The 16,056-nt window shown below is 41.7% G+C and overlaps 1 protein-coding gene and 1 long non-coding RNA gene across 14 annotated transcripts in view; one reads left to right on the top strand and one right to left on the bottom strand.

The window, feature by feature from the left end:
- Positions 1 to 16,056, top strand: part of FHIT (fragile histidine triad diadenosine triphosphatase) — a 1,103,840-nt gene that overhangs the window by 960,321 nt on the left and 127,463 nt on the right. The gene's annotated exons all lie outside the window — the stretch shown is intronic.
- Positions 3,703 to 5,447, bottom strand: LOC119859435. The gene is made up of 2 exons (XR_005294209.2): positions 4,662 to 5,447; positions 3,703 to 3,951 (listed from the first exon to the last, which is right to left on the bottom strand). It is a non-coding gene; the product is annotated as an uncharacterized LOC119859435 (long non-coding RNA).

The raw sequence follows: 16,056 nt of genomic DNA, 5'->3' as shown, positions 1-16,056 counted from the left end.
GATTGAAGTGTTCTCCAACTGGTTTTTGAATGTTATAATTCTTGACGTCTGATTTGTGTCCATTTATTCTTTTACATAGAGACTGTCCAGTTTGACCAATGTACATGGCAGAGGGGCATTACTGTCACATGATGGCATATATCACATTGGTAGATGCGCAGGTGAACGAGCCTCTGATAGTGTGGCTGATGTGATTAGGCCCTATGATGGTGTACCCTGAATAGATATGTGGACAGAGTAGGCAACGGGCTTTGTTGCAAGGATAGGTTCCTGGGTTAGTGGTTCTGTTGTGTGGAGAGGTTTTAGTTGGGGGCCGAAGGTTATGGCTAGTGGTGTTCTGTGACCCATGGAAAAGAAGCCCTTGAGGAATTCCACCATGATTTCAACAATTTTCATCCCACCATCAACCTTAGCCTGGACCAGTCCACACAGGAGATTCACTTCCTGGACACTACGGTGCTAATAAGCGATGGTCACATAAACACCACCCTATATCGGAAACCTACTGACCGCTATTCCTACCTACATGGCTCTAGCTTTCATCCAGATCACACCACACGATCCATTGTCTGCAGCCAAGCCAACTATTTCCCCATGTTATTTCTCCACCCCACCCCACCTCCCACTGTTCCTCAGATATTCTTGTTAACTGCTGGAAATAGCCTACCTTGCTTGTCACCATGAAAGGTTTTCTTCCTCTCCCCTCCCCTCCCCCCCCCCCCCCCCCCCGCTGGTGATGGCTCATCTTAAGTGATCACTCTCCTTACAGTGTGTATGATAAACCCATTGTTTCATGTTCTCCGTGTGTGTATATTAATCTCCCCTCTGTTTTTTCCACCAAATGCATCTGATGCAGTGAGCTGTAGCTCACGAAAGCTTATGCTCAAATAAAGTTGTTAGTCTCTAAGGTGCCACAAGAACTCCTTTTCTTTTTGCGAATATAGACTAACATGGCTGCTACTCTGAAAACTTTCATGTAAGTGCTTTGTAAAACATTGAAATCAGTGGAAAAGAAATAAAGGGGGAATAAAGTAATGGACTCTGCAAAATCTTTTATCAGTGTTAAGGAACTATTCAGCATCTGTGATTATCCTCTCCTTGTTCAGCAGTGTATAATTTAATGATTGCATCTGAGGCGTGCTGTTAACTTTCTTCTCTACTTCTCTGATCCCCACTGCTCATTCATTCCTCATATCATTTTCCTAGCTGAGCTCCCTGTGTGTGTGAGGGGAGTGGTTAAAGAACCCTATGGATTTCATATCTTGGCTTCATCTGGCATATTATAGCAAATGGCAGTTGATTAGGTCTTTCTATAGATCATTACCAATTGTTTTCTACCTTGCAGATAGTGCTATTACGACAAATCTATCATATGCTAGAGATCCTGTACGGCTTGTTGTTCCTGCGTGATTTATTACACTCAGAGTAGAAATGTTGTTAGTGAACATTGGGGAAGCAGTGACTATATTGAGAAATATCTATGTATCCTCATGTTCCGGCTTGCAGTGACAGTGAGTGATCCATCTCGCTGACATTCACCTTGTTAACATTTTGATCAGATGGCAAATTTGTCATTTTTCATGGTAACAAGTATAAGTTTGCACGAGAACTGTAGGAACATAGAGAAGATAAAAGCCCCCCTCTTAGTTTTTCCCTCTGAGTAATCAGTAATCTTTCAGGAAAGTGAAATAATTACTTTGTGAAAAAGCTTATCCACTGGAAAATGTGCCAGTTGTAAAAAGCTCAGATTTCTCTTCATTTGGGGATTGAATGAGTTCTTTTCCTCCATGCCTGACACTTTGATTAACACACCAAACCGACATGAAATGATATAGAACAGAAGGGTTTGCCGTCAGAATTCCTCTGTTTGATCATAGTCAAAAACATGAAGATACTTGGTGAATAAAAACGAAATCCTTCTCTCCAGATCTGCTGGAGTGCCAAACGCTGGCATATGTGGCATTGCACATTTCCTTCAAGCTCTGCATTTGGACATGGCCCTCGAGTCACATGGCAGCTTTGCAGATCTCCATTTCTAAACACCGTGGGTAGAATCCTGGCCCTACTGAAGTCAATGCCATATCATCCAACCGTCGCAAAGACCAAGTACAACCACACAGTCTCTAGAATAGCTTCTAGCAATTGGAGATTTAGGGACACCTGAAACATGGGGTTGCATCCTTGACCGATTAGCTAGTAGCCATTGATTTTGAACCTACCCTTCATGAACTTATCTGATTCTTTTTTGAACCTAGTTATACTTTGGCCTTCACGCCATCCCCTGGCAGCTAGTTCTTCAGCTTGACTGTGTGTTGTGTGAAGAAGTACTTCCTTGTGTGTGTTTTCAACCTGCTGCCTGTTAATTTCATTGGGTGACCCCTCGTTCTTCCATATTCACTTTCTCCACACTATTCATGATTTGATAGATCTCTATCGTATTCCCCTTAGTCATCTCATTTCTAAACCAAACAGGCCCATCTTTTTAATCTCTCCTTGTTTAGATGCTGTTCCATACCCCTAATCATTTTTGTTGAGCTTCTGTGTACCTTTTCCAATTCTAATGTATCTTTTTTTAGATAGGGCGACCAGAACTGCATGCAATATTCAAGGTGTAGATGTACCATCAATGTATATAGAGGCATTATGATATTTTCTATTTTATTATCTATCCCTTTCCTAACATTCTGTTAGCTTTGTTCATTGCCACTGCACCCTGAGTGGATGTTTCAGAGGACTATCCATCATGACTCCAAGATCTTTCTTGAGTGGCAACAGCTAATTTAGATACCATCATTTTGTGTGTGTAGTTGGGATTATGTTTTCCAATATGCATTACTTTGCACCTGTCAATATTGAATTTCAACTGCCATTTTCTTGCCCTGTCACCTAGCCTTAGTGAGATCCCTTTGTAACAATTTGTAGTCATCTTTGGACATAAGTAATTTTTATACCACCTGCAAATTTGGCCACCTCACTGTTGACCCCTTTTTCAGATTATTTATGAGTATGCTGAATAGGAGAGGCCTCAGTACAGATCCTGGGGAGACCCTGCTATTTACCTCTCTCCATGTGAAAACTGACCATTTATTCCTACCCTTGGTTTCCTATTTTTAACCAGTTACTGATCCATGAGAGGGACCTTCCCTCTTTTCCCATGACTGCTTACTTTTCTTAAGAGCCTTTGGTGAGGGACCTTGTCAAAAGCTTTCTGAAAGTCCAACTACACTATATTGACTAGATCACCCTTGCCCACAGGGAGGAGGAAAAAAACACCACAACATAGATCCCATCCCTTCCTTTTAATTTTCAGGAGCTTCAAAATATGTGTTTCACACACAGCAGAGGAGTACAGTATGAGACTACTTGTGACAAGAGATTTGTTAAAATGCATATTGGTTTCCATTCTCTCGTTCCATCTAATCATAGGGATTGGATGGATGCTCTGCTGCTTTGTGGTGTTCTACTTTTCTTAGTAATTATTAACAGGATGTTGCTACTCATAGCTTATTATTTTAAAAGCCTTCAAATTGACCAGTGAGTATTCAGAGTAGTTAGCAGGTGTGTCATTGGGTCATAACTGTACAGCTTTGGAGTGTTTAATTCTCCTCACATTATATATAACAATGCAATGCTTCAGCACCTGAGAAGCAAGCCGTAATGTTCTGTAGTGATTTGGGAATGTAAAGAGCTATATACTGTAAGTGCTAATTATTTATTATGATTTGGTACAGTGCAGCCTACATGTAAGGGCATGTTCTTTTCTTGCTTGTAGAGATGTTCGTTAGGTTATATACACAGAATTGGGTGGAAGTAACACTGGGAGACCTAAACTACAGGAGAAGTATCTTCTTCTGTCCCCTCACTTGGCTCTCCAAACACCTTGAACAATGTGCTGACAATGCAGTGGGAAAGCGACAAGCCTGGTGGAAGAGCATTGGAGCCAGTGCAAACCTTGAAAAATAAGGCAAGAGAAAGAACCTTCAGTTAGTCCTTCTTTGAGCTACACTAACTGTGCTTCGCCTTACCACCAACCCACAGCATTCCAAAGTCAAGAATCAGGCCCCCAAAATCATAAGATGTTAAAAATGATCAATAGTTGGTTCTTTTGATTTGCCTTCTGGTTTCCAGCTTTTCTGATTCATGTTCTAATTTTTTCCCCTCACAACTAGAAGAGCTAGGAAATCTTTTTAGTGAAAGCTAAGTTTTGCCCATAATCACATGATCCCAGGAGCTGGTGCTTTAAAAAAAACACAAGTATAAACTGGAAGAGATGAGGCAATATGTCACCTGCTGAGGAGGAGCCAATACAAACTTGGCAGCTGAGCAAGCCTTGCTGCCATACAGATAGAGTATAAAGCTCTGAATATTTTTAAGCACCCTGTAACATAAAAGTATTTAAATATTTATCTGAAGTAATGATATTTATTGGGCTGAAGGTGTATCCTAGGCCAGAAGACTATTCTTCACCACACTGAGAACTGCTGAATGCTCAGCACTTTTGAAAATTAGGCTACTCATTTAGGTATGGACTATGGATTTAGGAGCCTAACTTCAGAATCCTATTTCTTACAAACTGGCCCTAAGACTATAGTTCTGGTAGCTTGACTAGTGTTTACTGGTCAAAAGATGCTAATGTCTAAGTGTAACAGGGTGGCATTCACCTCTCATGAGCGACTTGTCCAAATGCATGTGCCTGCACTTTCTCTCTGGCCGAGTCACACACCATCTGTATGTGAGATAAAAATCAAACCCTTCCCAGGGTATAAGTGAAACAGGGGGCCTATCTCAGTGCCCTCTATCAGGTCTCTGAAGACTGAGCCTAGGGATAAGGCTGCAGATAAAATCTGCCCAATAGGGCCTATCCCAGTACCCTGGTTCGGACTGTCTCTCAGCCCCTTCTGGGCTCTCTCAAATTGTCCCCGCTCTTCAAGCAGTCCCAGCCCCAGTGTGGGACCATGCCCTCAGGGCTCCCTCCTTGGAAAGTCTTTGTCTCTCTGGGCCTTTCTGGCCCTAGCTCTCCAGCTGGGCTGCTAAACAGTTCAGTTCCCCTTCTGGGGGTGAATCAAAGTCCAGACCACTTCATCAGTGGCTGATGGTGGCTGGTGGGGCTTCTACTCTGGGTTCAAGTCCAGGGACCCTCCAGATACCAGCCATCCACCATGTCCCTTTAATTAAGTTGTATTGCTGTTATGATTCCCTGGGCCACTTCCCCATGGCCCCAGTATATTCTTCAACCTTGCCTTGAAGCCTTGTACTGATTGAGTCCCAGCTGCCAGCCTGGAGCTCCTTCTCACTCCCACTAGTCTCAGCCAGCAATGTCCTGTAGCTTCCTTAGCCAGCCTGGCACACCATCCACACTCCTCCAGTTCCAGCAAAGAACTGAACTCTGTGCTGCACTGCAGCTCCTTTTATATGGGCCTGCTGGGCCTGGATTGGCTGCTCCCTGAAGCCTCTCTCTGATTGGCTGTGTCCCATGCTGCCACTCTGGGCTGCTTGGAGGACTCCCTCCACTGCCCTTTTATGGGGCAGGGTGTGGTAGGGCCATGAGCAGGACTCTAGCAGGAAGCCTCGGGGCATAACCCATCGCACTAAGCCTCAATGAAGATGACACCTCCAGCATACGTACAACTGTTCTTGAAGATGTTAGACAAAATGTTCTCCAGAATTATTATAATAATCATAAAGTTGAAATGAGACTATACAGTGGAGAGTAGTTTACAAGATCCAGTTGCTATTATATCACCACTGGCAATTTACCTCTGAAATCAGGCAGGAAATATATAGCTTTCTTCAGGTCTTGGTGACATTGATGTAGAAATAAGTTTCCTAAATCATAATTTGAAATATTATACAATGGTTTCTGATAAAGGAATGTTAGAATGCTTCCTTCACCTCCTGGAATCAGTGAATCATTTGCTATTATCTCTTTTGAAGAGTGGATATCTTCTCTTTAGGAGTAGAGCCTTCTAAATGTAACATGCCACAGGCAGATTCCAGAGAGGAAAAAGGATTGAAAAGTATTGAGGATAGTGCTACAGTAATTAAAGTTTCAGATACGAAGGGCCAAGATTCTGTACTTAATTTGCAGCTAAAGAATAAATAGGAGATCCTACATCAGAGCAGCTGGCTGGGTTTCTCACCTGTCCCTGGAGTTATGTAGTTAGTGTTACTCAGTTTGGGGTTTTTTGTTTTTCTTTTTTTTTAAATATCTGAGACTTTACTTCCTGAATACATAGAGAAAAAAATTGAAAATAAATTACTTGTCACACAATTTAAAGCGAGGATAACACAGCTGAAGACCCTTTTGTAGCTGTATTTGAAGTAGAAGCTAACATGAAATTGTCTAATATGTCTCACTAAAACCTGATATGGGTCATTTATGGCCCTATCCTGTGAGGAGCTGAGCACCTTCATCTTTCATTTAATTCAGTAGGAGTTGAGGGGATCTGTTGTCTCACAGAACCATGTCAATAGGGCCTGATCCAGCTCCTATTCATGCCAGTAGAAAGATTCCTGTAACTTCAATTGGCGCTGGATCAGACAGCCAATAAACATCACATCCAATTAATACCTACATCAACCATGACACAGGTGATGACCTCTAAAATGATCTGGTGTTCAATCATCCCCTACTCCCATCCTATTTCCCCATCTCCTTTGCTGTCCTCTATTTAGAATGATTCTTTCTGGGTCCTTTCCACTTAGCTCTGGTACTTTGAGTCCCTTTGATGCGCTAGTGCTTTACACTTACTCTGCATTGGGATCAGTCACCCCACAAGGGGTGAGGCAGTGGAGAATCAGATCTTCTATCTCTCTTTCGGGGGAACTGTAGTTTATGCATTTGAATTTTATCCACTTTTCCAAATCTAATGTCGACTAGTTGTCTTGGTAAGGAACACAATGAAACACGTTATAACATGCTCATCCTTACTTTTCCATGGAGGGTTTTCAACTAACCAAATGTTTCGGTAACAAAATTGCACTGTATTTGCTTTTCATTCTGTTACCAGAATAGACAAAGTAATAAAATGTCATTTAAATATTATCTTTAACTCGACATCTTGGGATAACTGGTTGGCAGGAGGGAGGTAAACAGCTATACACGCTTCACTGAAGATTTCAATCTAGCAAAGCATGCCCAAGCTCACTGGGACTGCTCACATGCTTAAATGATTTGCTTGATGGAGGCCAGTGTGCTCAGCACCCTGAGGATTGAACCCAACAGTATTTGGTCATGTGTTGTAATCCATTGCACCTCATGTAATAGAGAGCATGATCTCCATGACAAGACCACAGAGACACACAGATTCCCCGGAAGGGTCATGAGTTCTCTTCTTAGGCTAAAAACAGCCAGTTTTTATTCTTAAACATTTGGAAGGTCAGGTTTGATTTACAAAGGTCCGTTCCAGCATCTGTGACGTCAGGACAGGGGTGGTTCTTATTCTCACTAAGAATGATCAAAGAAAGGTTATTTAAAATAAAAAATGTTGGTGTTTTAAAAGTTGGTTTCTGCGATTTCTTCCCTTCTCACAGCATCTATGAAAAATGACGGTGACAGAATCATAGCCCTGTTCATGGTAATCACAGAATTTCTCCACCTGTTCTGTATGTTTGCAACTGAACACAGATGAGAAAGAATATGTATCAGTTAAGAAAATCTACAGGAGAATGGGACAAACATTTGTTTCATCTTGCCAAAGCAAGGTAAAGCATCACAAGGAAAAAATAGATATATATTTTGGCATTCTGCACCAGTGAAGTGGTTTTAATCCAAGTCAGGAAAAAAAACCCAACATGGCATTTTCAGTTAGACTTTAAAATAGGTGAAGGCGAAAATTCAAGGGTTCTGAACACAAACAAGGTTACAGACAAATATTGAATTTTACTCGTTGCAAGCTTGACAACCAAGTTGCAGTAGCTTGCTGGCCTTTGATAATGGACATTTGGTAATGTCCTGTACCTTTTATAACTATGGCTTTATTTTTAATGGATTTGAGGTTCTCGTGGCTTATAAGTCAATGTGCAGAACACTTTTCCTGAAGTGTGTTACATTTTTATGGATCGGTGTGCTGCTTTTGTTTCTGTATTTTGGAAATTTGCAACCTGTGTGTTGCTGAAATGATGAAGATGTTAATTATTTTTTCCCTGCCTCCCCAAACCCCAGAAAATATTCCCAGGAGGAAAGACTTGCTACTCATTTGTGGATGTGAAATATATCATTGTGATATGGTTCGTAAAGAAACGCAAATGACTTGCTTGAACTATGGTGTTTTCTTTTGTTTCCCACTTCTGTATGGTATTACTTGTCCACTAATGCAAATTTGTCTTATCAGCAAATCAAGTCATACAATATGCTTGTCTCACCAAGAATGATGTACTTTTTTGGCTAGGAACTCCACTGTTATCTTTGTATTGCCAGGATATCACACTTTCCAACTTTGTTCTTGCAGAACCAATATAATTTTGTTTTGCCAAGAATAATAGATTGATTCTTCCAGGAATCCAGCACCTTTCTTTTCCGTTCAATAGGTATTTCAGTTCCTTTATACACTACTGGTATGCAGTGATACACATGCTTTGAGCATTATTTTATTCGTGAAGGTCACGTGATATCCGTGCTGCATATTTTTGATGATCATTCTTACTGTAATTGACCAGAAATGCCTGAGGTACCTATCTGCATGTCAAATGCCATTGTTTGGAACAACTGAAAATAGAGTGGACCAAAGATTAAAAATTGGCAATGCATTACTGGTAATATTTTGGCAGTGATATGGACTGAACTATCTGGCAGATATTTCCCATCTCTAACTTTTTATAGGATTCTGTAGTAAATTTTGGGCACTCCCATCCATGGAAGTGATGTGTTGTGTCAGTTGGAGTGTACGCTCCCCATATGCTTGGGATGGCTGCATTTCTATCCCTTCACCACTAAAGGAATGTGATTCACCTTTGAAAAATGTGTTGATTGGGGTTGACTTTGTGCCACCAGGCAGATTAGCAAATTGCTTCATCTGGGGTCCATTACTTTATCCCAGCCAACAGCATCCAAGCCTCAATCACTGCCCAGGTCTTCATTAAAAATATCTAATTCTTTAAACCCATCTGGGAAAAACAATCCTTCCATCTGTGTAGTGAGTCCATATCTGAGTGCTCTGACTCCAGAATGGAGTAAAAGCAGCCTAACATCCTGTTGAATTGCTTTCCCAGCTCGTCTCCTAGTTTCCTATGAGCCCCAGCTCTTATCTCCAATACATAAATATGGCTGGGATTTGTTTTTTATGAATTGAGGGGGAGGGTTACAGCAAAATGCCATTTCTGTAATTGGTTAATATAACTCCAGGGTTGTATTTTACATTAATCTAACATTGCAAACATTGTACTTATGTCTCCTTTAACATTTGCCTATTATTTGGATGAATGTCACCAATTCATCACAACTATTTAGATATTTCACACAACGCACAGTCAACCTGTGGAACTCCTTGCCAGAGGATGTTGTGAAGATCAAGTCTATAACAGGATTCAAAAAAGAACTAAATAAGTTAATGGAGGATAGATCCATCAATGGCTATTATCTAGGGTGGACAGGGATGGTGTCCCTAGCCTCTGCTTGCCAGAAGCTGGGAATGGGTGACAGGGGATAGATCACTTGGTGATTACCTGTTATGTTCGTGTCCTCTGGGGCACCTTGGCCACTGTCAGAAGACAGGATACTGCACTAGACAGACCTTTGGTCTGATCCAGTATGGCCTTTCTTATGTTCTTATGCACTGTCTTTACAACACTTGTGTTTAAGTTACAATCCAGTTGTAGACATACAAAGTTTTGCCCCTTTAAATAAAATGTAGTTTTTTCTTCTTCTGCTGCTATATCTAGAAAAGATTTCCCCTCTGTATTCTGGGGGGTGGGGGAGAGGGTTGCAAGAGAAGTTACAAATACTATATATGATCCATAAGTAATGGATAGTGGGTAACAAATTCATATTGTATCCAGTGATAACTTCTTCCTCAATATTTAAGTAATCAATTAACAGCTTAGCTCTTTTAAATGAGTTTAGCTGTAATAACTGGTTACTGCAGAACCAGAACTGATGATTGGATAACATTTCCAGATGGTGCTTACCCTACTCATTGTACAAGTCTGGTTGGGAAGGGATAACCCCAAATCCAACAAACTCAATGGGAGTGTCCTTCGCAGAAATACTGCATGATTAGGTCCTTAATCTATATTATAATCCTACATACCTCATGTGGAACACTGATAGCTGACCTTCCCATTCTCCCTTTAAAAAACTGTACAATGACAGATACACACATAATGTGTTGGGTGACATATGAGTTCCTTAAGAGAAGATTTCTATTGATACAGAATCCAAGAATGGACCATTTACTGCTTAGTAGTTCCACTAGTTGAAATATGCTGCATTCCCATTATAGCACAATTAATAGGTAGACAGAGAGAGAAATGCAAAATATTTTGTCCATCTGGGCAGCAGAAACTCTTTTTTAAAAAATAGTTACCTGTTTAATAAATATATGCATGTATATAAAATAGTCAGAAGAGCCCTTAGAAGATGATTCTTTGGGTCTGCCTTAATAGCAATGTATAACTGATAAAAATCTCAACCTTAAATCATATTAATAGTCCTTACATTGATAGTCACATTAAGACCAGTGGGACAATGGGAAAAGGATTTAAGTACTCACAAGCTACATTAACAAAATGACAATTGGCATTTAGTGGTGGATTAAAGTGGAACACAAAGAACAGTATTTTTTTTTCTTAGCTGATGAATTCAGTGCATCTAAAATGATCCTTTAACTAAATAAATAAATAAACAAACTGATTCTCTTGGATTCCACCTATAACTTAATTGCATGTTATACATAGTAAATGTATTTTGCTGTCATGTTGCCAGTGATTGCATATAGTTATTTCTCTTCTCACGTGGTGGGCTCTCACAAATTACGATTTTTCATCTTAAATCAAAGATGTGCCTAGAAATGTATCAAGGGCCAGGCTAGCAATAGAGAAAATAAAGGAAAGATTTTGGCTCTCGTAAACCCTTATCCATGAGTAATTATCTTGTTATCTTAAAGTGGTTCTCCTGAATATTAAAATAATTAGGACCAACAGTCTCAGCAGTGCTGTCCTCAGACGTTGTAATTGGCAGGGTGTATTAACTAATTGAACATATTTATATTGCTGCCTGGCTAAAGGAAAGGACGAAGCATTTGTAATTGCTGAAATTCAGTAAAATCACATGTTTACTGCAGAGAATAAATGTATAGATTACAGTGTTTGTGGTTTGCAGTGTAGTTGTAGCTGTGTTGTATTTGTGGTAGGCTAATAGCTGGTGTCCATGTGGTCCGTCAGTTTGACGATGATGTTTTCATGCTCTCTCTTTTTGTGGATTCTGGAGTGACTCTGAAGTCCAAAGCATAATGCACATGCTCGTGAGCAGATCAGGCAGACAAAGTCATTGGTGAGCGTCTTGGTAGCAATAGTAGTAGTATGACACTTTCCCTGGCAGCTAGTGATCAATTATTTCTGACCTCTTCAAAGGCTTGGAAAGCTCTGAGAGTTGTGTGTTGCCAGGCTGATCTATTTAACGCAGCCTTCTCAAAATCATCTGGTTTTATTGCACCAAAGGGTATGCTGTTCTTGGATACTGTCCTTGTCATGCTTTTTGGGGTGGCCTTGATTCCAATGTCCTTGTTCCAATTCTCCATAGAACATTTTTCTGGGGAGTCGATGTTCAGGCATCTGAATGACATGTCCAACCCAGTGTAGTTGGGCTTTTATCAGCATGGCCTCAATGCTTGTGGCATTTGACTTTTGGAGAACCTCCAGGTTGGTAATTTTGTCCTTCCAGCAGATCCCCAAAATGGTGCACAGAGACCGCATATGGAAGGCCTCTAGCTGTTTGATAGGCCATTTGTACGGCGTAGAGGAGAGATGTGAACACAAAAACATTATAAGGTTTTATTTTTGTTGAGAAGGTCATGTTGTGGGATTTCAGGACTTTGTGGCTTTCCTAATGACTGAGAAGCTTTCTGTATCCTGTTCATGATCTTTGTCAAGAGGTCCATCATGGGAGATGTTGCTGCCGAGATAGGCAAAACCATCAACTTACTTTAGTTGGATTCCACTAATGGATATGCTAGGGGATATGGCATGGGCAGTGAAGATGATTGGTGCAACACCCCAGTTTTCTCCAGGCTGATTGTGAGGCCAAACAATTTTGATGCTTCAGTGAAGTGATCTACAATGCACTGGAGATCTCCCTCTGTCTGTGCTAGGAGGGCACAATCATCTGCAAAGTGTGCGTCTCTTATTAGTAGTTCTCTTACTTTTGTTTTTGCTTTAAGCCTTGTAAGATTGAAGACTGAGCCATCAGTCTGTATCTGATGTATATTCCTCTGATGAGGCCATTTGTAGCAGGGTCGAGAACTTGGGTGAAGAAGAGGTTGAACAGTATAGGGGCAAGGACACAGCCTTATTTGACTCATTTGAAATGGGAAAGGAGTCAGTGAGATCTTCATTAAAAAGTACCTGACCTTGCATCCCCTCATAAAATAAATGAATGATCTTTACTAGTTTTGGTGGGCAACCAAGTTTGCTGAGGATCATCCTTAATCGTTCTCTATTGACTGTATCAAATGCTTTTGTCAGATCAATGAAAACATTGAACAGATTCATGATTTGTTCAATACATTTTTTTTGTATTTGCCTACTACTGAAAATCATGTCTATGGTGCTACAAGCAGGTCTGAATCCGCACTGAGTCTCAGGTAGATTGGCTTCTGAGATGGACGAAATCAGTTGGTTCAAGAGGAAAAGAGCAAAGATTTTTTTACAGCGACAGATAGGAGAGATATCCCACAATAGTTATCACAGGTTTCAGAGTAGCAGCCGTGTTAGTCTGTATTCGCAAAAAGAAAAGGAGTACTTGTGGCACCTTAGAGACTAACAAATTTATTAGAGCATAAGCTTTCGTGAGCTACAGCTCACTTCATCGGATGTATTTGGTGGAAAAAACAGAGGAGAGATTTATATACACACACACAGAGAACATGAAACAATGGGTTTATCATACACACTGTAAGGAGAGTGATCACTTAAGATAAGCCATCACCAGCAGCAGGGGGGGGAAAGGAGGAAAACCTTTCATGGTGACAAGCAAGGTAGGCTAATTCCAGCAGTTAACAAGAATATCAGAGGAACAGTGGGGGGGGGGGGTGTGGGAGGGAGAAATACCATGGGGAAATAGTTTTACTTTGTGTAATGACTCATCCATTCCCAGTCTCTATTCAAGCCTAAGTTAATTGTATCCAGTTTGCAAATTAATTCCAATTCAGCAGTCTCTCGTTGGAGTCTGTTTTTGAAGCTTTTTTGTTGAAGTATAGCCACTCATAGGTCTGTGATCGAGTGACCAGAGAGATTGAAGTGTTCTCCAACTGGTTTTTGAATGTTATAATTCTTGACGTCTGATTTGTGTCCATTCATTCTTTTACGTAGAGACTGTCCAGTTTGGCCAATGTACATGGAAGAGGGGCATTGCTGGCACATGATGGCATATATCACATTGGTAGATGCGCAGGTGAACGAGCCTCTGATAGTGTGGCTGATGTGATTAGGCCCTATGATGGTGTCCCCTGAATAGATGTGTGGACAGAGTTGGCAACGGGCTTTGTTGCAAGGATAAGTTCCTGGGTTAGTGGTTCTGTTGTGTGGTGTGTGGTTGCTGGTGAGTATTTGCTTCAGATTGGGGGGCTGTCTGTAAGCAAGGACTGGTCTGTCTCCCAAGATCTGTGAGAGTGATGGCTCGTCCTTCAGGATAGGTTGTAGATCCTTGATCATGCATTGGAGAGGTTTTAGTTGGGGGCTGAAGGTGATGGCTAGTGGCGTTCTGTTGTTTTCTTTGTTGGGCCTGTCCTGTAGTAGGTGACTTCTGGGTACTCTTCTGGCTCTGTCAATCTGTTTCTTCACTTCAGCAGGTGGGTATTGTAGTTGTAGGAATGCATGATAGAGATCTTGTAGGTGTTTGTCTCTGTCTGAGGGGTTGGAGCAAATGCGGTTATATCGTAGCGCTTGGCTGTAGACAATGGATCGAGTGGTATGGTCTGGATGAAAGCTAGAGGCACATAGGTAGGAATAGCAGTCAGTAGGTTTCTGATATAGGGTGGTGTTTATGTGGCCATTGCTTATTAGCACCGTAGTGTCCAGGAAGTGGATCTCTTGTGTGGACTGGTCCAGGCTGAGGTTGATGGTGGGATGGAAATTGTTGAAATCATGGTGGAATTCCTCAAGAGCTTCTTTTCCATGGGTCCAGATGATGAAGATGTCATCAATGTAGCGCAAGTAGAGTAGGGGCATTAGGGGACGAGAGCTGAGGAAGCATTGTTCTAAGTCAGCCATAAAAATGTTGGCATACTGTGGGGCCATGCGGGTACCCATCGCAGTGCCGCTGATTTGAAGGTATACATTGTCACCAAATGTGAAATAGTTATGGGTCAGGACAAAGTCATAAAGTTCAGCCACCACGTTAGCCGTGACAGTATCGGGGATACTGTTCCTGACGGCTTGTAGTCCATCTTTGTGTGGAATGTTGGTGTAGAGGCTTCTACATCCATAGTGGCTAGGATGGTGTTTTTAGGAAGATCACCAATGGACTGTAGTTTCCTCAGGAAATCGGTGGTGTCTCGAAGATAGCTGGGAGTGCTGGTAACGAAGGGCCTGAGGAGGGAGTCTACATAGCCAGACAATCCTGCTGTCAGGGTGCCAATGCCTGAGATGATGGGGCGTCCAGGATTTCCAGGTTTATGGATCTTGGGTAGTAGATAGAATACCCCAGGTCGGGGCTCCAGGGGTGTGTCTGTGCGGATTTGTTCTTGTGCTTTTTCAGGGAGTTACTTGAGCAAATGCTGTAGTTTCTTTTGGTAACTCTCAGTGGGATCAGAGGGTAATGGCTTGTAGAAAGTGGTGTTGGAGAGCTGCCTAGTAGCCTCTTGTTCATACTCCGACCTATTCATGATGACGACAGCACCTCCTTTGTCAGCCTTTTTGATTATGATGTCAGAGTTGTTTCTGAGGCTGTGGATGGCACTGTTTTCTGCATGGCTGAGGTTATGGGGTAAGCGATGCTGCTTTTCCACAATTTCAGCTCGTGCACGTCGGCGGAAGCAGTCTATGTAGAAATCCAGGCTGCTGTTTTGACCTTCAGGAGGAGTCCACCCAGAATCCTTCTTTTTGTAGTGTTGGCAGGAAGGTCTCTGTGGGTTAATATGTTGGTCAGAAGTGTGCTGGAAATATTCCTTGAGTCTGAGACGTCGAAAATAGGATTCTAGGTCACCACAGAACTGTATCATGTTCGTGGGGGTGGAGGGGCAAAAGGAGAGGCCCCGAGATAGGACAGATTCTTCTGCTGGGCTAAGAGTATAGTTGGATAGATTAACAATATTGCTGTGTGGGTTACGGGAACCATTGTTGTGGCCCCTTGTGGCATATAGTAGTTTAGATAGCTTAGTGTCCTTTTTCTTTTGTAGAGAAGCAAAGTGTGTTTTGTAAATGGCTTGTCTAGTTTTTGTAAAGTCCAGCCACGAGGAAGTTTGTGTGGAAGGTTGGTTCTTTATGAAAGTATCCAGTTTTGAGAGCTCATTCTTAATCTTTCCCTGTTTGCTGTAGAGGATGTTGACCAGGTGGTTCCGCAGTTTCCTTGAGTGTGTGTGGCACAAGCTGTCAGCATTGTCTGTGTGGTATGTAGATTGTAATGGATTTTTTACCTTCAGTCCTTTCGGTATGATGTCCATCTGTTTGCATTTGGAGAGGAAGATGATGTCTGTCTGTATCTGTGCGAGTTTTTTCATGAAGTTGACAGATTTCCACTCTATACGGCTAAATTCAGTGCCTTCCATAATCACAGGTTTCAGAGTAGCAGCCGTGTTAGTCTGCTTCCGCCGACATGCACGAGCTGAAATTGTGGAAAAGCAGCATCGCTTACCCCATAACCTCAGCCATGCAGAAAACAGTGCCATCCACAGCCTCAGAAAC

This window comes from Dermochelys coriacea, chromosome 7, assembly GCF_009764565.3.
Source record: "Dermochelys coriacea isolate rDerCor1 chromosome 7, rDerCor1.pri.v4, whole genome shotgun sequence".
Classification (NCBI taxonomy): domain Eukaryota; kingdom Metazoa; phylum Chordata; order Testudines; family Dermochelyidae; genus Dermochelys; species Dermochelys coriacea.
The sequence above is the reverse complement of the archived record's forward strand: the minus strand, read 5'-3'. Positions and strand labels throughout refer to the sequence as shown.